General features: G+C 41.5%; 1 protein-coding gene across 2 annotated transcripts in view; it reads left to right on the top strand.

Moving 5' to 3' along the window:
* The first annotated feature begins 5,355 nt into the window (after nucleotides 1-5,355).
* The window catches only part of LOC146990689 (E3 ubiquitin-protein ligase Midline-1-like), a 60,498-nt gene continuing 37,984 nt past the window's right edge, over nucleotides 5,356-27,869 (top strand). The window contains exon 1 of one of the 2 annotated variants that reach the window (XM_085797322.1): nucleotides 5,356-5,542. The gene's annotated coding sequence lies outside the window, so the exon portion shown is untranslated. Of the gene's footprint in view, nucleotides 5,543-21,437; nucleotides 21,691-27,869 lie in introns of those variants that run through there. The other variant, XM_085797313.1, reaches the window with a different exon arrangement.

The raw sequence follows: 27,869 nt of genomic DNA, 5'->3' as shown, positions 1-27,869 counted from the left end.
CAAGAGCAAGTAGGTCACCCATGCGTCATTATCTGGGCCAAAGGCAACACAGTCACTTAAATATCTTCAAATTCCACTCATTTATCTATGACAATATACTTACTAAGATTAATCCCTGAGGATACAGCGACTTCTGTGCTTTGTGTCATCCCTGAGCTATCATACCCTTTAACTAATGCTGATTTCTTTGACATATGAGGAGAGCTGATGAGGATACAGGGAGGTTGCTTGTTTGATTTGTTGACCAGGGTCCATCTAGCTTGTTAGAACATATTACGCAACACTATTGTGTGCCCATAATTCTTATGTATTTGCAAATTTTAATTTCCACTTAGACTCCCTTTGTTGTTGAGCTGAGCTTCCCTCTGGCCATGATGCTTCGATGGCTCTCTAGTCAACCATGTTCTGGCTCTTCAAATGGAAAAGAATATTTGTTGTTATTGGTTGAGCTGATACACTATGTGAAATATTCACATAATGATTCAGTGGCAAGGCCATATTTTACTGTAATTGTACACCATGTAACAATAACAGTGTGGCATCTATTGTGTTCAGTCTATGAAAAAAAAAGTATATTTTCTGTTCATTAGTATTTCAAGTATAATTTTGTTCTATTTGCAGAATGGTTTTGTCTTATTTAGCACATTGTCTTTAAAATTCAGATTTAAGTAACAGGAACACTGTCAGGCTGGAAAACCATCACACATCAAAAGGTTCAACACTTCAATGATCTCTTCTTCCTATAATACAGTACTGTAGGTATGTGACTCAAGATTTAGTCTGAACAAGGTTTTTAATGAGTCAATCTCACTCAGGAGAGGAAACAGGAACTAGGACACTGTCATGTTGATAACTGTGACCCGTTGACCTGTTATATCACCCCCAAATACCAGTATGGTGATGTACTTTTTTTGCCTTTTCGTGCTGTACAGATGGGCTAAATGGGTCAACAGACGGTGCATGTATGTCAGTGATTCCCTCCTGGTGCAGAGCTGACCTCCTGCCGGTGTAGATTCAGCAGAGAAAAGGCTGCTGAAGCTCCTTTGAAACTAGTCTTGACCTGTTTGTTTCACTGTCAGAATGTATACACAGCTGGGATCTCTGTGCACAGTGTGTGCCGACACCGAAATAAACTTACCTCTCAATTCGAAACACATTGATCCCATTAATTACCCTCTTTGATGTTGGTTATAAACCAAACTTGCTCTGTATGAGTGCAGGTTTGAAGCTTTAGGCAGCAAAGTAGTGAACTCTAAAACTTCACTACCCAGAAGTCACTTTACTTAACAGGTAATTAAACTGCTGTCCCTTTATTCTCCATCCACGTTTCTAATTAGGAGCTGGTGGCAGTGAATGTGGTGGGGCTTCACCTCAGAGTGGACCCAATCATTTTTATTTGAAAAATGATACATTTAGCTTGATGAATTATAATGACTTTTCCCTCCAGCTCCAGCATGAGGTCCACAGTTTTGTTTTGTATTCAAATAGCTGAATGACTTTTGGAAGGACATCAGATGGAGCCACTTTTGGTTCAAATGAATGATTTGGAGCTAATCTGGTCCCATGTACACTTCCTATTACTAAAGCCTTACTACTGACTTCTCTGGAGGATCAAACAGTTATCCATCCATGGTATCCATTTCCATCTACTGTACACCCAGAACTGGACAGACAACAAGCTTGCCACAGCTGGTACACAACATGTCCCACTCTCTTCTGTGTTGAAGTTATATAAAACACAACAGCTCTTTCACAATATGTTCCAGTGCAGCAAAGAGAGGTTTAAAGCAAGGTGCCAGAGGTTTGTGTGGAACGTATTAGGACTGATCTTTGAGCTCTAGGGAGATATTGAGACAGCTCCAAGCGGCACAAACACAAAAGCAATACAGATTTGAAATGTGTCATGGGAGATACACTGTACATTGTCTATTCTTCAGCCAATGATCACTCATGTTTGTGTATGATTGTTTAGAGCAGCGGTCCCCAACCTTTTTATCTCCGCGGACCGGTCACCGGTGGAAAATTTTACCGCGGACCGGGGGGGGGGGGTCGTTCTCTTCGGGGGGGGGCTAGGGGGTAGCGTACGTTCTCCTGTTTACATTACATGTAGGCCTACTGTATAAACAGGACTACATGTTCACATAGCCTAGTTTTCTCTTACGTTTACGTTCTTTGTTACAACTCACCATAATATAGTATCACAATAATAATGTCAGTCATCTGGGGGTGATGCTCCGTCTGTCATCTCGGTTCCTGTCTCTACCAGTCTACTCTGTCATCTCGTTTTGCTGCTGAAGCTGCAGAAAACTCCGTTTCACAAACATAATATGTTTGTAATGGAAGCAGGTTTTCCGTGCTTTTGTGGCGATCTCAGGATATTCTGCTTAAATCCAGAACGCAGGGAGATCAGTTTTCTGTGAAGTGATGAAGCGGCAGAGAGCCGGCCGGGTCCCGCACACACATTGCGGAGCTTGGAGCATGTGAATCACCTGTTGCAATGAACCCGTAATTTAAACAGGACTCGTGCTTTTTCTTTTAGAACAGCTTTCTTCTTGTTGGAAAGCGTCGGGTCTTCTGTCGTCTCATTATTGAGTTTTTCCCGGCCCGGCGACGTGTGTTTTTCACTCTTTTACGTTTGTGCCTGCCTGTCAATTGCGCAGCGCTGGAACGATGCACAAACGGAAGTGGCAACATTTTCAAAATAAAACGACCGGAAGTGTGAAATAGACGAAACAAACTATTTTTTTTTTTTTTTCATTTTCATTTCATCTTTCTGCGGCCCGGTACCAAATGATCCGCGGACCGGTACCGGTGGTTGGGGACCACTGGTTTAGAGCACACAATAATGGCCATTTTTAAAGCAATGTGCAGCAGGAGAACCATCTCAGTTTGTTACCCTTTCAGCAGAAATACAAAAATAGATGCACTTGCGTAATCTGACTTGGATAATACACACGGAAAACCTAAGGCCTTCTCCTGGGTGGTTTGTAAGATTATCCTACCACTTTGCTGGCAAGCCAACACATCTCAAGATTATCTCCCTACGTGTCCATGAGCACGAGGGAGAGAAGATACAGACATGAAAATCAGCTCTACATCCTCTGTAATCTTTATATACTATGAAATAGTCCTCACTCAAAAGCGTTTTCTCTCGCAGCGAAACAGATGATTAGGCATGTCTGGCCTCATCAGCAGGTCTTATGCTCCCTGGTGGAGCTCGACTTAGCTGCTGATCATGTTGTTAGAGCTGATGGAACAGCTTGGGTCATTCAATTCCTATCCACTGTCAGCAGGGGTGAGGGCCCAAATTGCTTTCCTTAAGCAGAATATGGGCAAATGGGTTAATCTGGATGATTTAGCCGAGTGGATTCCTCCCCAGACACGGCTGTTCTGGCTCCGTAATGACCGTAAAATGATGCTGACCAGAAGCAAAGGCTTCTCATTCATGCATTTGTGTTGAGTTTCCCTCCATGCCACAAGCTCGGTGTGTGTGGGTAAATCTGTATACTGACCTGCCACCTGACTCCCAGCCTTAAGGTCTCTTGTCATCAGAGACATCAGATGGAGGGCAGAGGGTGCCAAACAAAAAAAGGTTTATGCCTCAGCCTGAGAAATGTTTTGGAGTTTTGACATGTTTGAGGTTTAAATGTTTTGAAGGTTTGATTTGGGTTCATCTGTTCTCACTATCGTTGTCAGATGCTGGGGCTACCAAAATAATCCAAATACTGGCTGAAGCTGCGGTCGGGGGTAAACAACTCTGAGCTGACTGTGATAAACTGAGACACCTGTCAATCATACAAACATGTCCTTGCACCACTTCTTAGCAGTTACTGAAGTGACACTAGTAACTGAAAAACTGATCTGCTTAGAATTAGACCTCAAATATGTATGATGGTTAGAATAGTAATTTCATAATTCATCTAACAGTAATAATCTTAAACTTTGCAGTGGCTTTAACATTCAGTGAAGGTGGTTGCTTCCTGAAGTCCAATGCCCCGCAGCTACACTGGATGATATCATGTGCAACAACTATAGAGCATAGTGCACTACACCACAACCCATGGGCAAAAGCAGGGATTACTGTACAACAGAGAACATCTGTGAACACCACGGCAAAACCACAGCATCATTATCGACTGGGAAGAGGTCAGAGTAATTGACAAGAAGCCAGTGGACGCCTGGAGAAAGATTAAGAGTGTATTTCACATCCAAAGCCAAAGAAGACTCTTTGAAGAGAGATAGGCGTCAGTCACAACCCCCCTCCCACAGAGCACCTGCTATCACATGACTGATATTCCACACTAGGATTACAATGCTCACAGTATCAAGGACGGTAACACTGTCCAGCCAGACAGGAATAACTCAACCATGATGATGACATTTGTGGTTTGGAGAATACTACTAGTGAATAAATTGGTCTGAAATATGCTACAGACTTTTGTTTCCCACAGGTGGCCCACATGCCGAATCCAATCCCTTTAATGTATCGTAATAAAAAATACTTAAGTGTGTTCCAGCATGAAAATGTACTAGCTATTAGTCTATTAGTCTTCAAAAAGTTTGTTGCAGCATTAAGTGCTAAACGTCAAACCTGCGGCATTCGACTTTGAATATAAACACATTTACTTCTCTGTGCTTCTATTCCCTTGGGTGACAACCACCAAAAGTTAAAAGCAACTCAAAGCTGGGACAGTTTGCAAACAGTAATGAAAACTGAGACAGTTTGCATCAGCCCTTTCAGTGAGAAAGAGAAAAAAATATAAGCAGCATAACATATTGTGTAATCAGCAATTAGCTGCTAAGAAAAAGCTACTTTTTTCACTGAATTGAGGTAACATGAGTATGTGTCCACGCACAGGATAAGTAGCAGTGGGACTTTGGTTTTCCACAGGACCCATGAATTGCTATTATTTTTAGGATTATGTCTCAGTGAGGTGTGATAGAAGAGCCAAGGTGCTGGATATCATCTCCTGCCTCTCCATCCATCTGCTCTGGATCAAACACACAGAAGGAGCCAAGAAGCTCAATGTTCCACGTAATAGAAGCACGAGTTTCCCAACCGCTGGACAAAGCACTAGGACTGCAGGTTTCCTCAGCCCACTTCACGCTTTCCTGAGCCTGAACACATGACAAGTAAAACCCGAAGGCACTGTGGTGGGGGGTGGCTGAACAGGAGGAGGAGGAGGAGGAGGGGAGATGCAAGAAAAGATCCTAAGTGTTATGATTTGCTTGTACGCTGGGTGTGTGGATGCATGAATCTGCGTCCTCTCTCTCTCTCTCTCTCTCTCTCTCTCTCTCTCTCTCTCCCCCTCTCTCTCACCTTTCTTTTCCATCTCTGTAACTCTCTCCCTCTCTCTCTCTCTCTCTCTCACCTTTCTTTTCCATGTCTGTAACTCTCTCTCTCTCCCTTTCTCTCTCTTTCCCTCACTTTCTCTCTTTCTGCCTGTCTCTCACTTAGGGTTACTCACTATTGTTATTCCAGACTGGAATCACTGCACGCTTCTCTTCTTTTCTGTCGGAGGACCATGTGAGGCTCTTCAATGTAAGTGCCTCCTTTGTTGCTTAATTCACTTTCATTGGGACCGTTCCTTTAGAGGCAATAGGTTTAGGGTCGTCTTTTTTTTTCTCCTCGTAGCACATGCACAATGGGATGTCATACATCGGAGGGGAGGAGTGGGTTGGGATGGGGTGGGGGTGTTTAGGGGGCAAGATTCCTCCATGTGGTCCAAGCGTGGGAGCTAAATGCACGTGTTTGCTACTGTCATTGTCTCAGGGTAGCTTTAGCGCTGCTTTGTCTTCAGTTTGCAACTTGGATTTCTGCATCTATTGCTTGCTGACGTTTGTTTGGCTCTGTATTGTTTGTATTTGGTGAACTCAGAATGCTTAAATATAGGACAGGATCCTTAGTTTAACTGCAAACAGTGTGCTGGATTTGAGTATAAGCACAACACAATTCCATCTATTTTTCATATTAACAATAGAATTCCAATAGTATATTATTTCAATTTGAACAAATCAGGTCCAAATAGAACAGAATAGTGTTGAGTGGGTTATTACTTTTTCTTGATGGTGTTTAAACACAATTTAAAAAGACAAAAAGTTATGTTAAAAAACTAAAAAATATATATTTCCATCCACCTACCCCTTCATGTATATTTGTGCACTGATTGTACATTACAGTAATTTAACTATCTCTAATTCAACCATAGGTAATTAATTATTGGTCAGGCTGCATGTTTGAATAATTTACAGCTTTATGAAATAGTCTAACCAAAGAAACAGGAGTAGAACTATCTGTTCTGAATGTTGTGTTTGTGTTTTATGACTGGCTCGTTAGCGCTACACTGCAAGTACCTGGAAGACCTCTGTTTATTTATACCAATATATCATCCAATTTGTTCTTTGTCCTCGACAGACATGAGTCAATGGACAAATTGCTTGTTTGGTTACATTAAGGAAGACAATGTTCCACATTTGAACTGAATATATCATAAAGTTCAATCCTCTGCTAGTCAGTCAGAATAATAGGCCTTGTTTCTTGGGTTTGTTAGTCGCCATGGAGACTTCAGAATACTTTCATGATGAGGATGCTCCATGCAAGATAAAACATAAGTATTTACATACACTTTAATCTAAGTCTTCAACTCAATTAAACCTCTTTAAATACAAGCTCAATGAGTCTGCTAGCTTTTGCTATGAGCTGTCAAACACATGCTGATGTGAAACAATGTACACAGTGATTTAAATGAACCAACACTGTCCTAACTTCAACACAGACCCACAACTTTGACTGACAGAGAGGTTTTCTTCTCATTATATTCTACACTATCGATGATTTCTGGGGAATTATTCAGTTTTAACTTTGTGTGCACTCTCAGACGCCTCCAAACTGAATCATCTTCATTACAGTTTCTAAACCCCATCTGCTGGGTTTAGATGTAAATATGTACTCACTCCTCTGCAAAGATTAAACAACGCACCTCGATTTTATATAAGTAGTTTTTGTTCCTTCTGGTTTGCATGAAATTCTGAAATACCAACGTCAAACACCCTCCCAGGCTTCACTGCAAAGCAATGTGTCTGAAGAGAATTGCAACTGACATAGCCAATGAATAATACAAATAGTGTATATACTGTTATCAATTATACACAACTTTGCTAAGATGAATGCAGAACATAGAGTTCTATGGTGAACATGTCGTTTATCGACAATATTTCTTTGGGGTTATATTTATGATTACTTTATCTAAACATCACTGTGAACTGACAGAGTGAGGATGCTGGCTGCAGAGTGTTCGGTTTGTTTAAATCCAGCACACAAGCACACAACGTTGTAAATATTGAATACCAATGTAAAAATACATTCAGTGGCAGTCAGAGGGATTCATCTATTGTTTACTGAGTAGCATGAGTCTAGAGCTTAGTAAGTGTAGGATAAATTAAACATGCTATAGACTAACAACTATAAATGCAACATAATTTCTTCCCAAAGACTTGATTTGGAGACTTATGTTTATGTTTCAGTTGATGCAAATCTCCAAGAAAAAGTGACATGTTAAACTTTCTAAGGAAGTCTCCCTCCAGCAGGGACACTACTTACTTTTTAAACACATTCTTCCATTTTATTCATGAGGCCTGGTGCACTTTAAATGATGCTTATCTTTTGTAGATTAGGTTTTTTAGGAATGTTAGTAGTGTGTTGACCCTTTTCCCTCCACATGGATGAAATGTTTCATTATTCACATCTACCCAAGTAACAGAAATGCTGCAAGACTGCCATTACTACTATGGCCGTGCAATTCATACATAACATTCCTAGTCCATTCCCATCCCCATTATGGATGCCACACACTCGATTCCCTTATCAGTACTGACATGTTGAGAGGGAGGTGCTGGCGAATGCATTAGGATGTGGCAGTTTTGTACCTGGAGCTACTGGCACTGAGCTAAAATGAAGTGAAAATGGTGTGTGGAGGAAGGTTTGGATGCTTGATGCTAACCTGGAACACACATGCGAATTTCTGGCTAATCACAGTGTGGAGTAAAGGTTCTGGAGAAAGTAAAAAAAAGGGCTGGAGAGTGAACTAAAAGAAGAGACGTTTGAGTGGGAGGGGAGTGGGAGGGGACACTCTTAGCTCCTTTATTCTGCACAAACTGCTCATGCTTCTGCCAGAAATGTGAAAATTTCAACATTTGTTGATTTAAATATATGAACATTACGTAGTTTAATACACGTTAACACTTGTTCTCCTTTGATGTCACAACTATTTGCACCATGCTCAAATTATTTTCAGTTTTAACACCCTCTTTGCCATATTTGGAGCCCAGCAGGGTCTCAAGCTTGGAGGCCTTGGCATCATCGACAGCCAGTGTGTCCAATCTTTCTCATGCCCAGCCAAAACCCCACTTCTTTCCAGCTATAAAATCCCATCTCTCTGCTAAGGACTCAAGAGCTTGGCATTCAAGTCTCAGCTCCCCAACAGACGAAAACTGGCTCTTGGCCACCTCCTTGTCTTGTACCAAAGCTCAAGAAAATGATTTTGAATAGAGGGAAAAGGAGGGTGAGCTTGGAAAGAAGGAGGTGGACTTTAAATGGAAGTTGAGGCAATTTATTTGCAATGCCCCCCTTTCATCCACCCTGGGGGTATTGGACTATGAATGAGTTGGTTTGTTCTACGGGTGACCAAACATGGCACTCGAATGTTTATCTGCACAATGACAAAGCTTGAGAAAGCCAAAGACACTTGGTGACGAGATGGACCGTGAACTAGTCAAGTGCCCCATTCTGTTCAGTCTTTGCTGAACACGCACAGCTTTGGCTTCACTGTGGATTTGGCCATGTTGGTCATCCAACTTCTTTCAATACATTGTGTATTCATGCCAGCCTCTACAGGACAACGCTGCAGTCTTACTATGGCTGTACCTCTTTGAGAACTCACACTCATTAGCATACAACTGCTAACATGTAAAGCTAACATGATGTTACCTTAAAAGAAAACTTCCATTCAACTTAGATGCACAATAATGAAGCTACAGGTACAAATGTAAATATCAATTCAATTTGGGCAACCCTAAGTTATCTTCAACACCTGTGATGACACTTTAATAAGTTCACTAGCAGTAGTTTTTTTAATTTTATTTTTTAGTCGTTTGACAAAACCTGATGTGTGATTGTCAGCAGAAGGACACAACAGAGAGAAGCAGCCATTAGCACAGACAGAAGTTAATTTAAACAAGATCTTTTTTAAAGAAACATAATAGCTGACACTCTCTCATCTGGTTTACAAGTCCTTCTGCCTGTGCAGCTTAGTATGTCATTGATTAACGCTGCAGCTTGGCCTGCATACTGCCGCCTGCATTAATTGGCTCTTTGATTAGCTGAAGCTCAGAGTCAGTGTCTGGCCTACAAGCAGAAGTAGATCGATGTGTCCTCATGGAGACTTTATAAACTGGGAAAGCAGTGTAGGGACAGCAGGTCCCAAAGCTGATAGAGTCTAGTTCAGTTTTATCACTGTATCATGATGTTACATCACCCTACTCCCCACCCTCCACATGTGATTCTAGGAAATGATGCCAACTAATTACTGTATAGGGAGCAAGTTTTTTATGTGCAGCGATGTAATTTCTAAGCGACACTTCAAAGCATTCCAGTGATGTCTCATTCATTAAACTATATGTTGCAAAGTGACGACAAAGTTTCAAGCTATGCTCTGACATGTTGAGCTCAGAGAGAGAGAGAGAGAGAAAAGAGAATCCGGTCTCAGTACAATAACCAGCAGACAACAAACATGAGGGCAGGCCAGCAAATGAATGGAGACAAAGTTAAGATGTTTCATGCCACGTCTCACAGTGCTGCCCCCAATAAATCCAAAAATACCCAAACACTGCGGCACACCCAGCCTTTCTTGTCAGAAAACATAATCCTAGTCATCACGTACAAAAGCACTGTTACTCCTAGGACCAATATAATGACGACAACAAAAGATTATATTGTCCAAATACAAAATCCATTGTAGAGGCTTGTAAATGACAGAGTGGACAAGTCGACCTTTAACATCACATAAAAAAATAATAATTAAAAAAAAAAAGGATTTGCGTGCTGTCTGAACTAAGCATGACGTTTACGAGAGATTTGAACACTCTTGGTTAACATTAGTCCCAAGGGAAAAAACCACAATAGGAATGTGTGTAGTAAATTGGATCACAGACACCAGACTGTCCTGGAAATCCACATTCAGAGCAGTGCTGAGGGGAAAGTTCAGCCCTCTAACTTAAACAACAATTCAATTATTTAATCATCAGATCTGTATGAGCATCACAAACCACGTTTAATCTCTCACATCTGGGTAAAACCTGATAAATACATCGATGTTTGACTTTGGACTTACTGTAGCATGGGATTCTTATATGAAGTACTGTGACAATATACTGTACATACAAATCAGTCTGTGGTTGCTTTCCCAGAGCTGAACCCTGCCCCTTGACAAAAGAGAACCCAAAAAACATACCTCTTTATCACAGTTGCAGTGGCAAGTCTCTCTTAAATTCGGGGCCTGTTCCGTCTCATGAGTTTGTGCTACTGGTGCTGAAAGTCTCGCTGCATCTCGTTGCTCTCGATGCTCTCTGCTCTCCACCTTCCTGTCAAAAAAAGTATTAGGATTATTCCTTTGAACTAAGAAATATAAACCTTAAACCCCACTAAACATAACCAACAGAAGGCTACACACACATTGCACTATGTTCATAGAGATCACAGTGCATTTTGTTTGTTTACTTTTCTTCCACTGCCTCTTCACACTTTCCCATGCGCCTGCACTTGAATGATGCTGATTGCAACAGTAGAACCTGAATCAATGCTATTTTGACAAGGACACTTTGACTACAGCAAATCACCAGTCAACAAACCCAATATTCTCAAGACAAAGCCTCGGCCTTTTACAAAGGGGCATGTTTTCATACTCAAGTAAATTACAGGAACTGCAGGTGTAATGGCAAAGAGAAAAGCTAGCTTTCAACTCTCTGCTGCTAAACTGCACTAAGGCAATATCAGATTCTTGACAGGACAGAGTCAGGGTTGTGTTACTAAGAGTGGAATGACTGCAGCGTGTTTGGCCATTCCTGCGGGTTTACTGCAACGAAACTTGATGCCAGACAAGGGAAAAAGCACACAACCTTTTCTTTATTTATTTTGTTTTATACCAACAAATGTTTAACCAGTCACAGGATCTCTACTGATGGAAATGAGACGGTCAACTTGTGGTTCAAACTACGCTTATCTCCAACCACCTGCTCAGTTTGATTTATGCATCCAGCCTGTTTGTATCTCCACCAGCGTCTGCACCTGCAACTTGGTGTGTATTAAACAGAAGGTGATGCATGTTCTAGTGTTCTCCAAGAATGGATCCCTTTGTGCAGACAGATAATGTGAGCTGAGATGTTCAAAGGTGCATTCCAAGGGAGAGTAATGCAATATCACTAATGGTCTTATAGATTTTCTTGTTTGTTTTCAAGAGCAATACTGAAACACACAAGTACACACACATATACACACACAAACAATCTCACTATGTGTCTCTAAGCTTTGGAAAAGTGCCGTGGGTGGTTTATTGATTGAACTTTTGAGGTCAGAGTGTTTACGTGTGTGTGTGTGTGTGTGTGTGTGTGTGTGTGTGTGTGTGTGTGTGTTGTAGAGTGGCTCTATGTGTGTATCCGGCTGGCAGTATTTATCTGCACTGATGTTTGAAGAATAGAGACGAGGTGTTGGCTGGGCCTGAGGGCACAGCTCGAGCTTGATAGAGAATCAAGACACGCAGAGAGGGCAAGTAGCCATGTTGGAAGCAAATGCCATTCGCTTTAAGACGCTCCGTCCCCCGGGATGAACCTTTATGTGCCAGCAAAACTACCTGTCTGTCTGCTTGCCCACCTGTCTGTCTAAATACTGCATTAGAAGTGACTCAGATGTTTGTTCTGCCTCGAGAACCTCTTTCATTTTTTATAAGTCAGAAACTTCCCCAAGTACTCAGATTTGCCTTTGACTGTGAGCTGGACTGAATTATTATACAGATGACTTTTGAAATATTAAACAACTGTCTGCTTCAGTGGTTAACACGTTCTCCACCTCAAAGTTGAACGTGTTAATTGTGAATGGTGATTGTGAATCTCCTTTTTTAGCCCAGTCCTGGGTGTACAATGCCTCACAATGGTTTGAGCGGGGACTGGTTCCAGCCCCCAGAGCCCCTGCACAAGACAAAACAGGGATAGATAATGGATGGGATGGGTGGATGAAAATCTAATGTGACATCTTAATTTAGAAAGAAATGCATGTTTAATTAAATAAATGTTTTGTTTTTTGCATAGTGGTTGTAGTCTGGACATGAAAGCCCTAACAAACCTGTTGCTGTGTGTCCTCAAGCAAACTACTGTATGTTGTCAGGGGAGATGACCCAGGCTGTAACCAAGGTTCATTCCAAACATAACACAACAAATTAGTAGCATAATATAATTTTGCATATGCACGTGGTCATTTTTATTCAGGCTCTGCAGCAGCGATCCCTGCCTTCCTATCATGATCATGATCTACAGTATGTGCCCTATTTCTGTCAATAAACTAAGTTCTAAAATGTAACTTTTCCACATTAAAATGTCAAAAATGATAAGACCCATGAAGTGTATTTATGACTTCAAGACACCGTCAACATAATGATTTATGGTTATTATGAAACATACCTGGGCCCAGTGGAGTTTGTTAATAATTCAAAACATTAATGATCCAACTGAGGCCACCATTTATCCCATTTATAATTCATTTCTGTCCTATGCTGTAGCCACACTGTGTGGAGACCCCTCCCCGCCTTCATACAAAATGCATGTGCTGTGATTAATGCTGCAGCTTCCACAGACTGTACTCCATTCAGTCATCATATATACATCCCCACCTTGCATCTTTTTATGGCCACAGGAGAAACAGAAGCTTCTATATTCTATGTTAACAAAGTGAGATGTCCCCACTTCCTGCTTATTGTGTGTGTGCAGCTTGTGTGTGCACTCCCTTTCCCTGGTGATGATGGCAGACCCATAAATCAGAATATTTTTCTCACTACATAACCATTGCAATACATTAACCACCGCCACATACGCATACACACATACATACACACACCGAGGAGCACAAAGCTGCAGGGACAAGAACAGGGGAGGTCGGAGGAGACTGACTTTCACTTATAACTTATTCATGCTTCACGCCGTCATTTGGTACACCTGGGAAAAAGTCGATTTCTCTCACAGTGGGAAGGCTCATCTAAAGCAGCGGTATGTGACTTTAAAATAACAACTTGCTCCTCAAATGTTTCCACGTGGAATTTCCCATTACCTCCTTCTTCAAGGCTTCAAATCACAAAGTTGCACTTTGTTCTGCACTCAAGATGCTGTACTATGTTGTCACTGCGTTTCCCACGGAAGGAATCAGTGTCTGAGCTGGAGCAGTTTCGGACATGGCTGATTAAAACGTTGACGCCGGGTTGGTGAGATCCAATAAAAAATTGTGACAAGGGTGAAGGCTCAGGTCAGCACATATGACTCTTCAGATTTGACTCATGAGGAGTATGATGCAAAATACAGGCAATGCATTGTGGAGCAGCTCCACATGCTGATGCACTAACTCAGGAGTTACAAATTGGACATAATCAGGATTGAACACTTTGAAAAGCAGCATGATAAACGCAGGGTTGTAGTTCACAGGAGAATAAAGAGGACGGCATAATGATCCTCCTTCCTGACATGAACTCCAAATATATATTTTAAATTAGATTTGCTCTTACCCTGAGCTCAAGGGAAGAGAAGTGAGGAGAATTTAACATGCCTCATCACACGCTTATTTCACTCAACACTAAATGGCAGATATACTGTACTGTGCTCTCCTCTGTGGGGGGGACTTAAATAGATAATGTAGTGACGCCTGAAATAGCACATTAGCTTAAAGAAAAACATGGCTCTGTGTGACAGTGAACGCCTGAGAGCCAGTTGATGCTCACCAACTCGTGCATGGTATTCACTGACCTGTTATATACAGTCCATGGTCATTTTTCTCTTTATGATCTGGTTGAAAATGTTATGCCATGTGATACACAAAAAACTAAATTCAATTTGGAACTAATACAATATTTCACTTTTGGCTCCTGCACCAAAATGATCCTCAAAACACAGAACCTTCCTTTAAGAAACCACAACCAGCTGTCATTTTGATTAATGATCCAAACTTAAAATGCCATCTGAGCCACTTCCAACCTGTATTAATCTACCTCTTGGCCATTACTTACATGTTTCTGTCTCTCACTGTCAAACAGCAGACATTTCTCACTAACAACAGATGCCTGCTGTGTCTGGGAACAGCGCTGATCTATGTTAAAAGGATATTTACAAGCTGCTTGGCAAGAAGAAGATAGTAGAGGAACGTTAAAAGACTCAGCACTAAGATACCTGGATTAGTGTTTCTTTGGTTTCAGAGATATCTCAAATACTTCCCTTTGTGAAGATGTTCAAAGGTTGCGCAATTAATCTGATTTATACTGTAGGAATGTGTTAACACTTTGAAATGTATTAATCTCAACAGAAGGGAACAGACTTGAAATTACAGTCAATTAGAAAAAATACAGAATTCCATCACAAGCTTTGACGTTTATGCTAATGCTAGTGGGTCTTTTTTTGTTTAGTTTTTGTTTTTTGAGACTGATTGAGTGTGTTTTCATGGGGATAATGTGTTGCTGAAGCAGCTGGTGTTGGTATGGGTTAATGCCGAGCAGCCAGGGATATGACTCCCTTTGTGACAGTTTGAGGACACACTCGGCCTGCTGACAGCTAATGATGATGCTGTCTGACACCCGTATGCATGTGTGTTAATGTGGCTGTACGAATACATCTGTGTGTTTATCTTCATCAGGATTTATGTGTATGTATGTGTGTGTGCGTCCATCCTTGGGGATTTGTGTGTATGCTTTCGGGCATGTATGTGTTGTGTTTGTGTGGGTGTGTGTGTGTGTGTGTGTTTTTATGGCCACATTTGCATTAGCCTGGATGATGCCGCAGTGAATTTCTTTACTGTGACAGAGGATGACCTTGAGCTGTAGCTGCAAGTGAATGTGTCAGATTCTGGCAATAGATCTGGATGTGCGTGTGTGTGGTTTGCATGCATAATGCATAGAAGCCACTACTGGATGCTAACTTCATCTAAAGCCGCTAATCTGACAAGGAATGCATATTCTGTCTTCATTGTCTTGGATGATGTTGTTTTTATTGCATCCGATTTGATGTCATGCTCGACAGGAGCCAGCAGGGTAAAGATGTTCACAACTGCTGTTGATTCAGAGTTTATTATTACGCACACTGACCTCGGTTGCCTTGTGCTTCTAATTAGATATCCTCAAACAGCAGTGAATCAAAATATTTCTGTTCATCACCTGACCTCTGTTTGATTCTCTGACTCACAGCGAGCGAAAGCATCACAGGCTGTCTTCTCTGTCCTGAGTTTTATGTTTTTGTACTGAATCTCATGGCCTGTACTTGCCTGGAGCATATGAGGGGATGTTTATGTCAGTTTGTTCACAAACACAGAAAGGCATGGCTACAAACACACACACACACACACACACACACACACACACACACACACACACACACACACACACACACACACACACACACACACACACACACACACACACACACACACACGTCTTCAGCCTCTGTGCTTTAACTTTGCTGATTCATCTGGTAAATGTGTGATTTCCTGTGATTATAAGTCACGTCTTTAGTGTTTCTAACCGTTCTTAGTGGGCACATTTAAAGGGTCATTTCACCCAGACTACAAGAGAAAAACATTCCCCCATGCTGCGTCTATATCCATCCAGACTGCACCAGCTTTCATCTCCCTTTTCCCTCCTGATTTCCGACAACTCTGCATACTAAAAGTACTGCGGCGACATTTTAACATTTATCACCTCCTCTTCTTTATCTCTTCCGCTCCCCACCACTCTCCCTCCACATCTCTTAATCTGTCTGTCTCTCTTGCTCTCCACCCTCCCCCTCTCTTAAAATCTGTTTTCAGAGCATTTCTGTGTATTAGTTTCACCCTGATTAGATCAGTTCATCCACCCAGGTCACTTGACAGAGGCAGATAACTCACGGACGACACAGCAGAATCTCCATAACAAAACCCTCTGAAATACTAAATACAACCACGACTTTTTCTGTACTTTCCTTCTCCTCTAATCCCAAACTGTGCTTCAAAGCAGCTGCTGCGTCTCTGCCTGGCTGATACCAGCTGTACATCTTCTCCTCACTAATTGAATCCAGTCCTTTACTACCATGTATACTCTCTTTTGAAAGCCAGAGGTGAGTTTAAGGGGAAACGTGATTGACATTTTCCAAAAGGGCCTAAGCTGTGACTATGGAGCTCAAAGGTCACAAACAATTTTTTTTGAGAGAGGGAGGGGGCACAAGTGAGACATGTAAATACAAGTTCACACATACGCATAAGTAAATGAACAGCTTTACAGAATATATCCCACCCTGCCATGAGTCATGCACTGTGAATGCATATCTAATGTTCAGTCTGAGACAGCCATCAGTGACTGGGGAGGTTTGAAGACAGTATATCTAGGTTGTAAAGATGCCTCTGGAAGATAATATGCTGATGAAGCTTGTGTGTATGGATTCTTTAATGGGTGTGTGAGTGCTTGCATGACAAAATGCTGACCTGCCCTGTTGCATGGCCTACAGAAAGTGTCCTTTTGCATTTATTTTACCTGGGATGTTGACTGGAAATATCAAAGTCTTGTGGTCACATATGTGGGGGATAAATCCTAAGAACCCCAGGCTACCCACAGCGACGGTGCCCTCTACAAAAGGTCTTGGTCATAACCCTGTCATGCTTTATCCCCATAATGGTCTCACCCCGAGAGCGGAGACGGACTCCACCGCATTCCGCTCATTCTTGGTTGTTAAAAATAAAACCTCTCTAAACTCAAAGTAGAGGCCAGCTTTCGGAAAGTCAGAGAGTTGCCATGAGAGGGTTGGAGACGGAGGGCAACTATGTAGTCAAAGGGTTGTTTTCTTCCCCCTCTTGTATTTTACAGAAACAACATCAGCTAACATAAGGAAAAAAGCTTCAACAGTACAAGTTTAAAGATGTTGATTTTGCTTTCCAGAGCAGAGCTTTAATTTCTTGTATTTCTCTGTTGCTCGATTTTGAACAAGTGACAAGAATACAATGCTGACAAATTGTGCCAGGTAACAACAACAGATATCACCTCACAGGAAACTTTCTAAAGAGCACAAAACCACGGCCTTGACAAACATCAAACAAGTGACACAAAACTGCATTTACCATCTCAATGATTTCTCACTATGCTTGCAGCACAGGCAGAACAGAAGATTTTCTTTCTTGTTTTATAATTCAAAATTCCTTTTGACATTTACTTTCTTTGAGTTTTAAACTGTTTTCTACATTCAGGATGCTCTGTGTCTACTTTGTACCTTGTGCAGAATATGTCTCTTGTAGATCTTACATGTCCAATGTGACTGCATGGCATATTAAACTATTATGATTCTGAACTCAATACCCTCCATTTCTATTTGCACAATGTCATTAGACGCTCTGGAATACCACCAGGGGCAAGATGGGAACATATAGTTCAAGGTGAAAAACTGCCACTCGACTTTGCAGCATTGTCGCAGAGGACACCTCACAAAGCCGCAATTACTGTGTCTGTGGGCACACATGAATGAAAGAAGAGTCCTTGTGTGTGTCTTTTAATTCTGAAAAGTACTGTTGCATAACCCCTGCAAGGCAAAAAAAAAAAAAAAAAAAATCGCAATATGTGATGCATTGACTGCAGAGTATCACACACAAAATAATAGACATTGCAGTACACCTTAACGTAATTAAAAACAAACTGAACTGACTCTTGCTGAGGTGGTCCTGAGAGATTGGTGCACGGCAACACTTCAGAAAACACTAAAAGAAATCCAATTGAAGTAACCACCACTCGAGTTGATATGTAGCATTTAGGAATACAAAGTGCACACAACACATCTGAATACAGAAATCCACTTATGTTCACTGCAGTGAGGAAAATCAGTTTGTGATTAGTAAACACAACTTTACCAACTTAGTATCCCAGATTAACAACATTTATGATTAAAATGCTTGACAATCATTAACACTAAGAGTAAGTCCAAGTACTGTAACTTAGCAGAACTGCAGCAGGAATCAGTAGTGATATGCACAGGCTAACAAGCACTGTGTCCACTTTTGGATTTTCCCATGAATACAACAGCTGAGTCATACATGTGGGTTTGTGGGCTGGTTTATAGTCTGAAAACATCAGAGTCAGACAGTCACTATTTGCATTTGTTTCGGCCTAACTTTGCCACATGCTACTCTACTCTAGGTATGTAGAGATGAGTGAGCAAGTTTGGCGGGTCTCTTTAATGCTCTGTTCCTTCCATAACTATTTGTCACTTTTTGTGTAGAAAAATGAGTGAGAAGTTATCCATATTTGATCTTTTCTTCTCTCGTTCCCTTTCTTGCCAACTCACTTTAGAGTGTTACTGTTTGGAGCAGGTACAGCTAAAACTTGAGTTCATGACTTGGAGGCAGCTGACTCACTGAACCATTGCAGCTATTTTCTGATGACACACCAATAGTGTATGAAATAGGAGAGTTGGAAAATCTACAATCGGACTGTAAAGGTATATATCCTACTGCTTGTTGAATCACTGTCCTAACTGTGTGTGTGCCTGTTTTTCATCTTGCTCTACAAAGGGAACATTTCATATCCACATGAACTAGTAGAGAGTGCTCACACAGTTTGTGGTCCTGCTGCTGCAGAGAACTGACCCAAGATGGAAACTCTTTTCTCGTCCCTTTTCCAGAAGTACATTCTTTAGCGGCCGCCTCACCTCGACTGATCCCACTCCAACCACTCCAGACACACTGCCAGAACCCCCACCACAGCACAGACACACACACATACACACATACATACACGGACAGATACCCAAATCCAAATATCACACAATAATATATTGAAGGTCTAATGGAAAATGCCATTCACCCATAACATTTCTGCTAATAGCCATGCACCACATTCAATCTTTTTCCATATAATTCAGCTACAACACAACTTATCTCCAGGTCTCACTGGAATTTGTAGATGTGTTACATTTCAGGAAAAGTTTTGGTGTTGAAACTTTTCACCGAATCCACTAAACAACTCCAATTTAAGATCTTTGAGTCAGATCTGTAAAAAGCACATTTTAAGTGACCTATTAGAAATTCCAAAACACTCTGATTGTAATCTCTGTCTGACTTGGCTTTTCAGTGGTGCACTCAGTTTGGAACCTAACAGACCCAAACAAGCAGAGTCATTTGGTGCATAAAACTTCTTCTTTTCTTTTTTTGGTGAAAACACAGTTTCTGGAACCACAAACAGCATGGCATTCAACCCACAACCCTCTGCAGACAGAGAGAGAGAGAGAGACAGAGAGAAAACATTTTCTACACTAACTCACTGGCCTGAGGCAAAATGTAGGGATTATTTGGTGTGTATGAGTAGCCAGCTTTCAAAGCCTTCACGTGGTGGAGACTGTGAAGATCTAAACAATGGTTCAAGCTGATAGTTTTCCAGCTTTCTGGCTTCATTCTGCTTTTCGTTATTCACAATAGCCAGGACTGAGAGCATTGTTGACAGCGTATCAGACATGATGGGGAGGTGCAGTTTCCAATGAGACAGCTGATGAATGCTGGGGATTGTTGATCAAAGATTGTAGTTATGGCAGGACGGCATGCCTTGTGTGGGAGGGTAAATGACTGACTTGCATCTTGGAGATTAATTTAAGCTGCTTTCCTTGTGGGCCGCATAAAAAAAGGGGGTTGTTTTTTGAGTAGCGGCAAAAACAGCTGAAGTTTCAAAGTGAAGAGGGACGAAGAGACAACAGGGAGACATTAAAAAACCCACAGGGTGAGTTGCTGCTGAGGATGTGTCTTGGTTGCAAATGTGGAGACAGATGAAAGGTTAATATACAATTAATTCACAAAGAGCCTGATAACACAGACATTTCTGCTATGTTAGATATTTATTTTTAATTGCTTGTGCTGTTAAATGCAAACTCAACTCTTCTTCCTGTTGTCTTCATGTTCGTTTGGTTTTCAGAAACTTTCTTGCTGTTAACTACCAGAAAATTCTCATTTTCATAAATATGTTGAAATGAATGCTATTTAAAAGTTAAAACACTGTAATTAGCAAAACTACCACATATTATCAGTGTGGCATATACTATTATCAGTGAGCTGAACATTTCCGGCACAGATGTTTCAAATTAAAAGCCTTCAGCAGCTAAATGGGTCTAATCCTCCCTGTCTTTAAAGGGTTTTAATGTCAAATGGCTGCACTGAGATCAAAAGAACAACAAAATAGAAACGATGGAGTTTAATTAGTGGATAAAACTTTAAAGAGAGAAACTGAGAGTTTTGAGTTTAACAAGACTTTGTTGCTGTATAGATGGGAGTCATTACAGTATGGGTAATGCCGGTGGATGTGAATGGTGTTCCCCCTCATCTTTTTTGGTCTTCAGCTTTGACTAAACTTTCCTAAATTCATCCTTGACTTCTGCTCTGATGTTGATAATGAATAACAGGGAGCAAAGTGATGGCAAACTGTGAGCAACAGTGTGCAGTGATGCTGAAACTTGGCAATTACAGTAGCTAGTCCCAACAATACTGAGTACTGAATGTGCAGAACTTGCAGGTTTTAAGTTGGAAGGTAAATACAGTGTTTGCACACACTGTACCAGGAATGCTGACTTCTATTACCAGATGATGCACTGTAGTGTTTATTATTGTTGTTATTGGCAGCACAGAGCTGGAGAGTAAACTTTGACCTTTGAGGTCAGTCAATAAAGATGTAATCGCAAAATTTACAGAAAATATTTTGACTTATAAATTCAACTCATGGAGGTGGGGAGAGGTGCAACCATGACTGTACATGCGTGAAGAGGAATAATTATATAATGACGGTTAATGGAGAGTGAAAAGTCTCAGAACATAGCCTGGCTTCTGGACATCCATCCACATACATGATTGCATGTCAGCAAACACATGAGCAAAGGCAAACAGACACACACATATGTCTGTGTGACACATCTGACTGCGCTCACACTTGCACACGGGCGGCCCAGACTCCACCCCCACTGGTTCAGTGATTGGCCTACTTAGAGGCAGGGCAGCCCACTGGCAGATTTGAATACAGGGAAACAGAGGGGGAGGGATGGACAAAGAGGAGGAGGCGGAGGGGCGGGGAGATGTGGAGGGGGGCGGCGCACTAGTTTGTCCCTGCTCTCTCTCTCTCTCTCTCTCTCTCTATGAGCCGGGTCAGGATGGAAAGGCTTACACAGGCAGGGGAGGAAACATGTCATGAGAGGTGATGACACAGCCACAGAGACGTACCCACATCCTCGCTGACTCCTAACTTCGCTGCCCGCTGCTGCTCCTGCCGCCGACGCTGCTGCTGCTGTGACTGCATCCCACAGAGGAGAGAGGGAGCCAAAGATAGCCTCCCTTCTCTCTCCCCACCTCTCTCTCTTCCTCTCTTTTTCACTTTGTTTGTGGATGATGGGATTTTAATCATGTGGAAGGTAAGAGGGGAAGATGACTTGGGCAGGGAAGCTTGTTTTCTTTTCTTATACTCATTGTAAAATGGGCCTGTCTCAGTTTGTGTTCCTCTTAGTTTACTTACATCTGTTTGAGTCTCTGGGGGATTCCCGCACGCTCTCACCCTCTATCTCAGCTCAGACACTATTCTCAGTGGAAACGAGGAGTGGAAGAGTTGAGTGCCAGCACTACTGGAATGATAATGATAGAGCAGTGGCTTCGGGACCCAGCCAATGAGTGCTGTGGAGCCATCTGTACTGTATGATGGTCAAGGGGAAACTTTATGTTTGCAACAAGGAGTCTGTTTATACTATATAGTTGAAATGATTATGAATGCATTGCTCTATCCTGGTTGATTAAATGTGTCATGCTTTGAGCTGTGAGCAACTTCATTTTTATGAAAAGTTTAATTTATGGGTTTCGGTTTTGAAAAACATTTGCAATTAACAGATTTGCTTTAAGGGTGGTGATGGTGGGGAATTTTATGGTATGTTTTTTATATTAGAGTATTAGACTTGAGAGGTTAACAGGTACTGACCCTGACATTTTTGAATATTAAGTAGAGAAGGACATTAATTTGAGTGAGTGTTTATGTGTGTGCGTGGGTGGGTGGGGTTATATTGCTGTGTGAGAGTCTGTTTTGTGTGACCCAATTTCATAGAGCCACTGTGTGTGTGTTTTGGTGGACGCTTGAAGCCCAAGACACATAAAGACAGGGGACAGTGCCTTGAGGGATGCTTAAAAATGTGTGTGTGTGTGTACTTGAGTGCTGGGAGTGCGTGCGAGTGTGTGAGTGAAGGGGAGTCGCTTTAAAAGGTCCTGAATGTTTGGTCTTTCCTGCACTTAGGACGGAGGGAAGTTTGCGAGTGTAAATGTAACAGCTGAGGTGAGAGGACACGTCTAGCTGGATGGCATTTGTTCCCTAAATTCTAACGTGACATGTTAATTACTGTGCATCCACATGCAGGTCACACCACTGTACGTGTTAGCCCTCCATTCACATTGGTTGCAGCTCTGTCATTGTCTGTTCTTATGAGCCTCCCAGAGGTCAGCTTATTCATTTTCACAGCATCTCCTGTGTGTTGAGGCATGTACTTTATGTGTGTGAGTGTGTGAGTGAGTGTGCTGGAGCGTGTGTGTGACAGCTGGCTGCCACAGGCTCAGCTCTACTGCTGATCCTTCTCACCTGCCATGGGTCACAGGGATCAAGAAAATCCAGGGTCAGTGTTTGATGTGCAAAACAATGGGAACTTAAGGAGGGCTTGGCTACTGTAACTGTAGATTATAGGTCTACTTAAAGGAATGAGTGTAGCTTTGATTTGAACAGAAACATGTGTAACCTTTGTGGCAGCTTTTCCACAGTTTTACTCTTAACCCCCACATTTTTGGACTTGTTTTTTTCAGAGAGCTTCAAATGTCGATATAAAAGTGTCAGTTTTCACCTGCAGTGATGGCGAGGATTATATTTATGGATTTGTTCTAAAAAAAACCTTTTAAGTTGTCATACTTTTGATGCACACAAACTTGTAGTTTGCCATATCCTCCATTCGCTCTGACAAATGGAGACTAGGAAGTACAAAAAAGCTTTGTCTGAAGGTTGGTTTGTAGTTGTCACGATGCCGACCAATATAGCAACAATAGCATTGTTGCTGTTTCTTTTCCTGTTTCCCTTGACACATTTCAGTGGTATTGTCAGCTGTGGCGAGCTTGAGAAAAGCATGTTAGCTCTCAGATCCTTCAACCCCCCCCAACCCAACTCTCCTCCCTCCCTAACCCAACCTGAAGATTGACTGTGGGAACCGTGCAGACAAATATAGTGAAGGGTGTGCTGCCATGTCCTTATCCTGCGTGGGACACGTCTGTCAGTTTAAACTCAGTAGGAGGTAAAGGTGTTCTCTTGATCTTTAAGCAGTTACTCTGAGTGCTGCATTTAATTGCAAGGGGAAAAAAACACGTTCTTGGGAAAACTTTGTTGCCTGTTGCCTGTTACTGATAGCATTAGCCACCTACACCGCCCTTCCAAAATATGCTGTTATCTCACAAGTGTATGGCTTTGATAATAAATAGGGAGGTACAAACTCATGAGAGTCTTATCCGTCATTAATTGGTTAATTTGATCTTCAAAGCGTCATCAGTCGCCCACTTCAGACGCTTGAGGGGCAAACTACTAATTGCTATCTAAACATCCTTCAAAAAAAGGACAAAGACAGACTGGAATAGTTTTTTTTTCTTTCCTGCTCACATCCTCCCCTTATTTCCACCCCAGTTCAGTTCATTTTATTCACCCCAGTGCGTTCTTTAATCACCAACCGAATAAGATGAGAGTGCAATGTTGCCATGGAGACTTCAGAAATTGTGACAATGAGCAGAATCGGTTCAGTGAGACTTGGCAGCTTGTGCAGTCCTGTGGAGAGGATAAGTGGTTCCTCAAACTTTTTTTTTTTTTTTTACTTTACAGTTGTCAGGAGCTTCTGCATAGGGATACTTTACAAATCCACAGTGTGGTATTACCCAAAACTTTTAGCATTGGAACTATAAATATATTATCATCCTAGCTTGCTCCACTTTTCCTATAATAGAATTGAGAGATAAAGGCAGTAAAACAGCAGATTTTGCTACATGCTTCCATGGTGGCTTGAAGTCTTTGCAGTGCAAGTATTTGATGTTTCTAAATGTTTTCCTCTGACTGCAGAGGTTGCATCAGCTTAGCTTGCAGAAAGTGCAAATAAAACTATGCACAAAAGTTACAAAAGTAAAGCCGCCGCCCTGTGAAACCTTCTACAGTTTCCCCTTTAGAAGCTTAATAAGCAGTGGGAGCGCTGCCTGATAAACAACTTTCACATGTGTGAGAGTCTGAGAATGTGTCATGGCCATTTGATATGCATCGAGGGGTTTTTGGATAATCTGCTACAGACCAGCAGATGTTCAAAGCTGGGTCACCTCATTCTGGAGTACCTGCCACAAGAGTCGACTCTTCAAAATCCAATATCATGTTTTTTCATTCCTCCTTCCTCTAAGGTCCCACTTTGCTCTGTAATGTCATCGTTCACACTCAAAATATGCAGAGGGCTCACAATCGTGTGCTATTGTAAACACATTCCTAAGATGTCCATATGTTATGCATTATGATATAGTATGTCCTCTATGATGTAGGTTAGCAGGGTCACTTTAGGTATGTTCGGGTCAAACTGTGGTCACAGACAGGTTCCTTGAGACGGTGCAGACCACCTGTATTTCAACCTGTTTCAAATAAAAATGCCTCCATAATTCCCCAGAAGGGTGTTGAAACAAGAAGAAAGAAAAATAGTTCACAAATGGAACATGAAGTCATGAATTCCCAAACAAGTTCAAATATACTTGCCGCAGCGCCACATTTCATCTGCAAGGATTCAGTGAAAATCACTAGATAAGGACATGAGAGGATGTGTTTCCAGTAACACTTGAATGCCCAAGAAAGTTCATTTCAAATGAGACAATCCGACTGTGCCACATGACTCCCCTGCAGCTGCCCTGCATAAGCCATGCAGATGCTGCATGCTTCGGCTTCATTGCACTATGCTGTGTTAAAACACGCATATATGAGCTTACCTCAGCTCTCTGGGCCTGTTTCCATATTGAAAACATGTCATTATCCAATCCAAGTTGCAATGATAACTCAACACTTCAGGGAATAACCACTATTTAATCACTTTCATCTCCACTAGGGATCCTAAGCACATATTTTGAGGCAACATCAATGCATTATGGAGGAACTGATAATGGAAGGGAGTATTAACTAAATGTGTAGAGCCCTTAAAGGAAATAGAGCACACACGGGCTCAGCTGTGAATCTCCCATCATTCCACATCATATTCCAAACATTTCTATTCATCTTGCCGCACGAATAAGATTAAATGAACGTAAACAAGGAGGAGCTAAATCAGAAACTGTGAGTGGGATTTATATCTCTATAAATAAAAAAAGGGGAGAGAAGTGGAGTAAAAGTGAAGTCTGAAATGCTAAGCTTTCACATCTGGATACAAAAACTGACAGATTCACTGGTGTGGTGCATTATTCAAGCTACAGCAAACAATAAGGGACTGTACACAAATTATAAGGGTAGTAGCAGAGGTTGGAAAAGAAGGAGGATATTGCTATATTTCATTAGAGTCTTTGGGGAATTAAAAAAATAAAATAAAACATATATATATACGTATATTATACTTTTAGTCTTCATTTGCAATACAGAAAAGGCAAAGAGTTAACTTGCTCCATAAAAACTGCAGATAGCAGTTCTGCCTCTAAAATTTTATAGGTTTTTAAGACAGTAGAAGTTCCACTTAGATGTTGATCTTTAAATTGTGATGCACAATCAATCAACTTGTAATAATCCAACACATTAATCTGACATGTTGTTGGGATGATTTTTTCTCATCAAGGGTTTAGGAAACATTAATATCCCCAATGACAGCCACGTTTTCGCCTTCTTTACTCTCAGCTTCTCCTCCATCAACACTCCAATAATTCTTCTTCAGTCCCTAGGATATGTTTTTTACCGAACGTCTTTGTCACTGTGTGTGTAAGTGTGTGTGGGCATGTGTGCGATGGGTGTGAAGATCATTCACCCTGATGAAATATGTCCTTGATGACACCAGACTTGTTTTTGTCCCTTATAATCTCCGTCCCCCAAAACATCACATCTAATTTCACATGCAGCGCTGTTCCCAATCTGGGTCACACAAGCAACAGTCCAGACAGACCCCCACCATACACACACACACACACACACACACACACACACATGCACAAGCGTGCATCCAGGCACGCACAAACAACACACAATCACAAATGTCACCCTTTATAATAATCACTAATAGCCCCGGCATCCAGAGTACAACCAGCCAATCCCGTTAGGTGTGACTGACCGCTTTAGAACATGAAAGGCTGTGATTGGTCACGGCTGGTGTGGTAGGAAGCGGATTAGGGATCAACATGACATGGCGTCTGGAATCAGATAATGACATTATATGTGTGTGTTAACGACCCAGAGAATGCAGATTCATACTGTTCAGGAAGAGGACGAGGAAGGCGAGGAGGTGGAGGAGGAGAGGAGACAAGAAGAGAAGGAGGGATGTGGAGAGATGAGAGAGATTTGGAAATCTAATTCTCTTTTAAATTTGACATCTAAGGCCCCCAGTCTTTTATCACCAGCATAAAAGTAGGATTTGGACTTCTTTAGCTCCTGCTCTGGGCACGATCATGTATACTTTTTCTGTCTTAATTGGACTCACAGCACCTCCACCTGCCAGACAGTGTGGTGTGGAGTAGATGAAATGAATTTCTTCCAGAGCAAGCACTGCAAGATTTATCACTTACTTCCTACAAGCAGTGGCCAAGACAAATATTTTACTAGGAAATGCTATAATGTTGTAGTATAATATTTTGCCTTTGCTTCACATGGCAGGGGAACATATCCACACTGCTTCTGCATGGCTGTAATAAAGAAAGAAAAGAAAGGGGAAAAATCTATTTGCAGAGCAAATTTACTATGACCTTGGCATGGAAAGCATGACCCTGAAAAGACAACTCGTTCTCGACGACTCTGCGAGGTCGAGGGTTAATCTGTCATAAGTGTGCTATCTGCTGTGGCTGCTTTGTAAGAAGATTACGGTTTTTGTGATTCGCAAATCTCATAAGCAGTTGAGGGATTTTTACAAATTCTACAACAGACTGCAGAAAAAAAAAGTTTCAAAAAGGTTTAAATGTTGGAGAAACAGGGAGAGTGCGGGTTTATGGTAGAAATTCACGAAGTATTTCATTTTTACAGTAATAGAAAGTGAATAATAACACTGGTTCTTTGTCCCTGTTGATATGTAGATGATGTAGGTCACATGATACAAAAACTAACTCTAGATTGCACCTGTTTAATCTGCTTTGGATCATACATGAATTTCAATCTCCAAATTTCACCATATGCTGACTGTTGTTCCCAAAATGTGTCATCACAAAGGCTGACAGGCAGATACCATCATGTTTACGCTCAGCTTCAGATGCTTTGCCCTCTTTCGCTCTGTTCCACTATTTCACTGCTATTTTCTGTCTCTTGTGAGTTAAAGAACTGAAACAGCACAATCATACTGTCACACACACACACAGAGTGTATGGTGATTATGTGAGCTAGGTC

This window comes from Trachurus japonicus, chromosome 2 (assembly GCF_045865225.1).
Source record: "Trachurus japonicus isolate A0001 chromosome 2, Traja_1.0".
Classification (NCBI taxonomy): domain Eukaryota; kingdom Metazoa; phylum Chordata; class Actinopteri; order Carangiformes; family Carangidae; genus Trachurus; species Trachurus japonicus.
The sequence above is the reverse complement of the archived record's forward strand: the minus strand, read 5'-3'. Positions and strand labels throughout refer to the sequence as shown.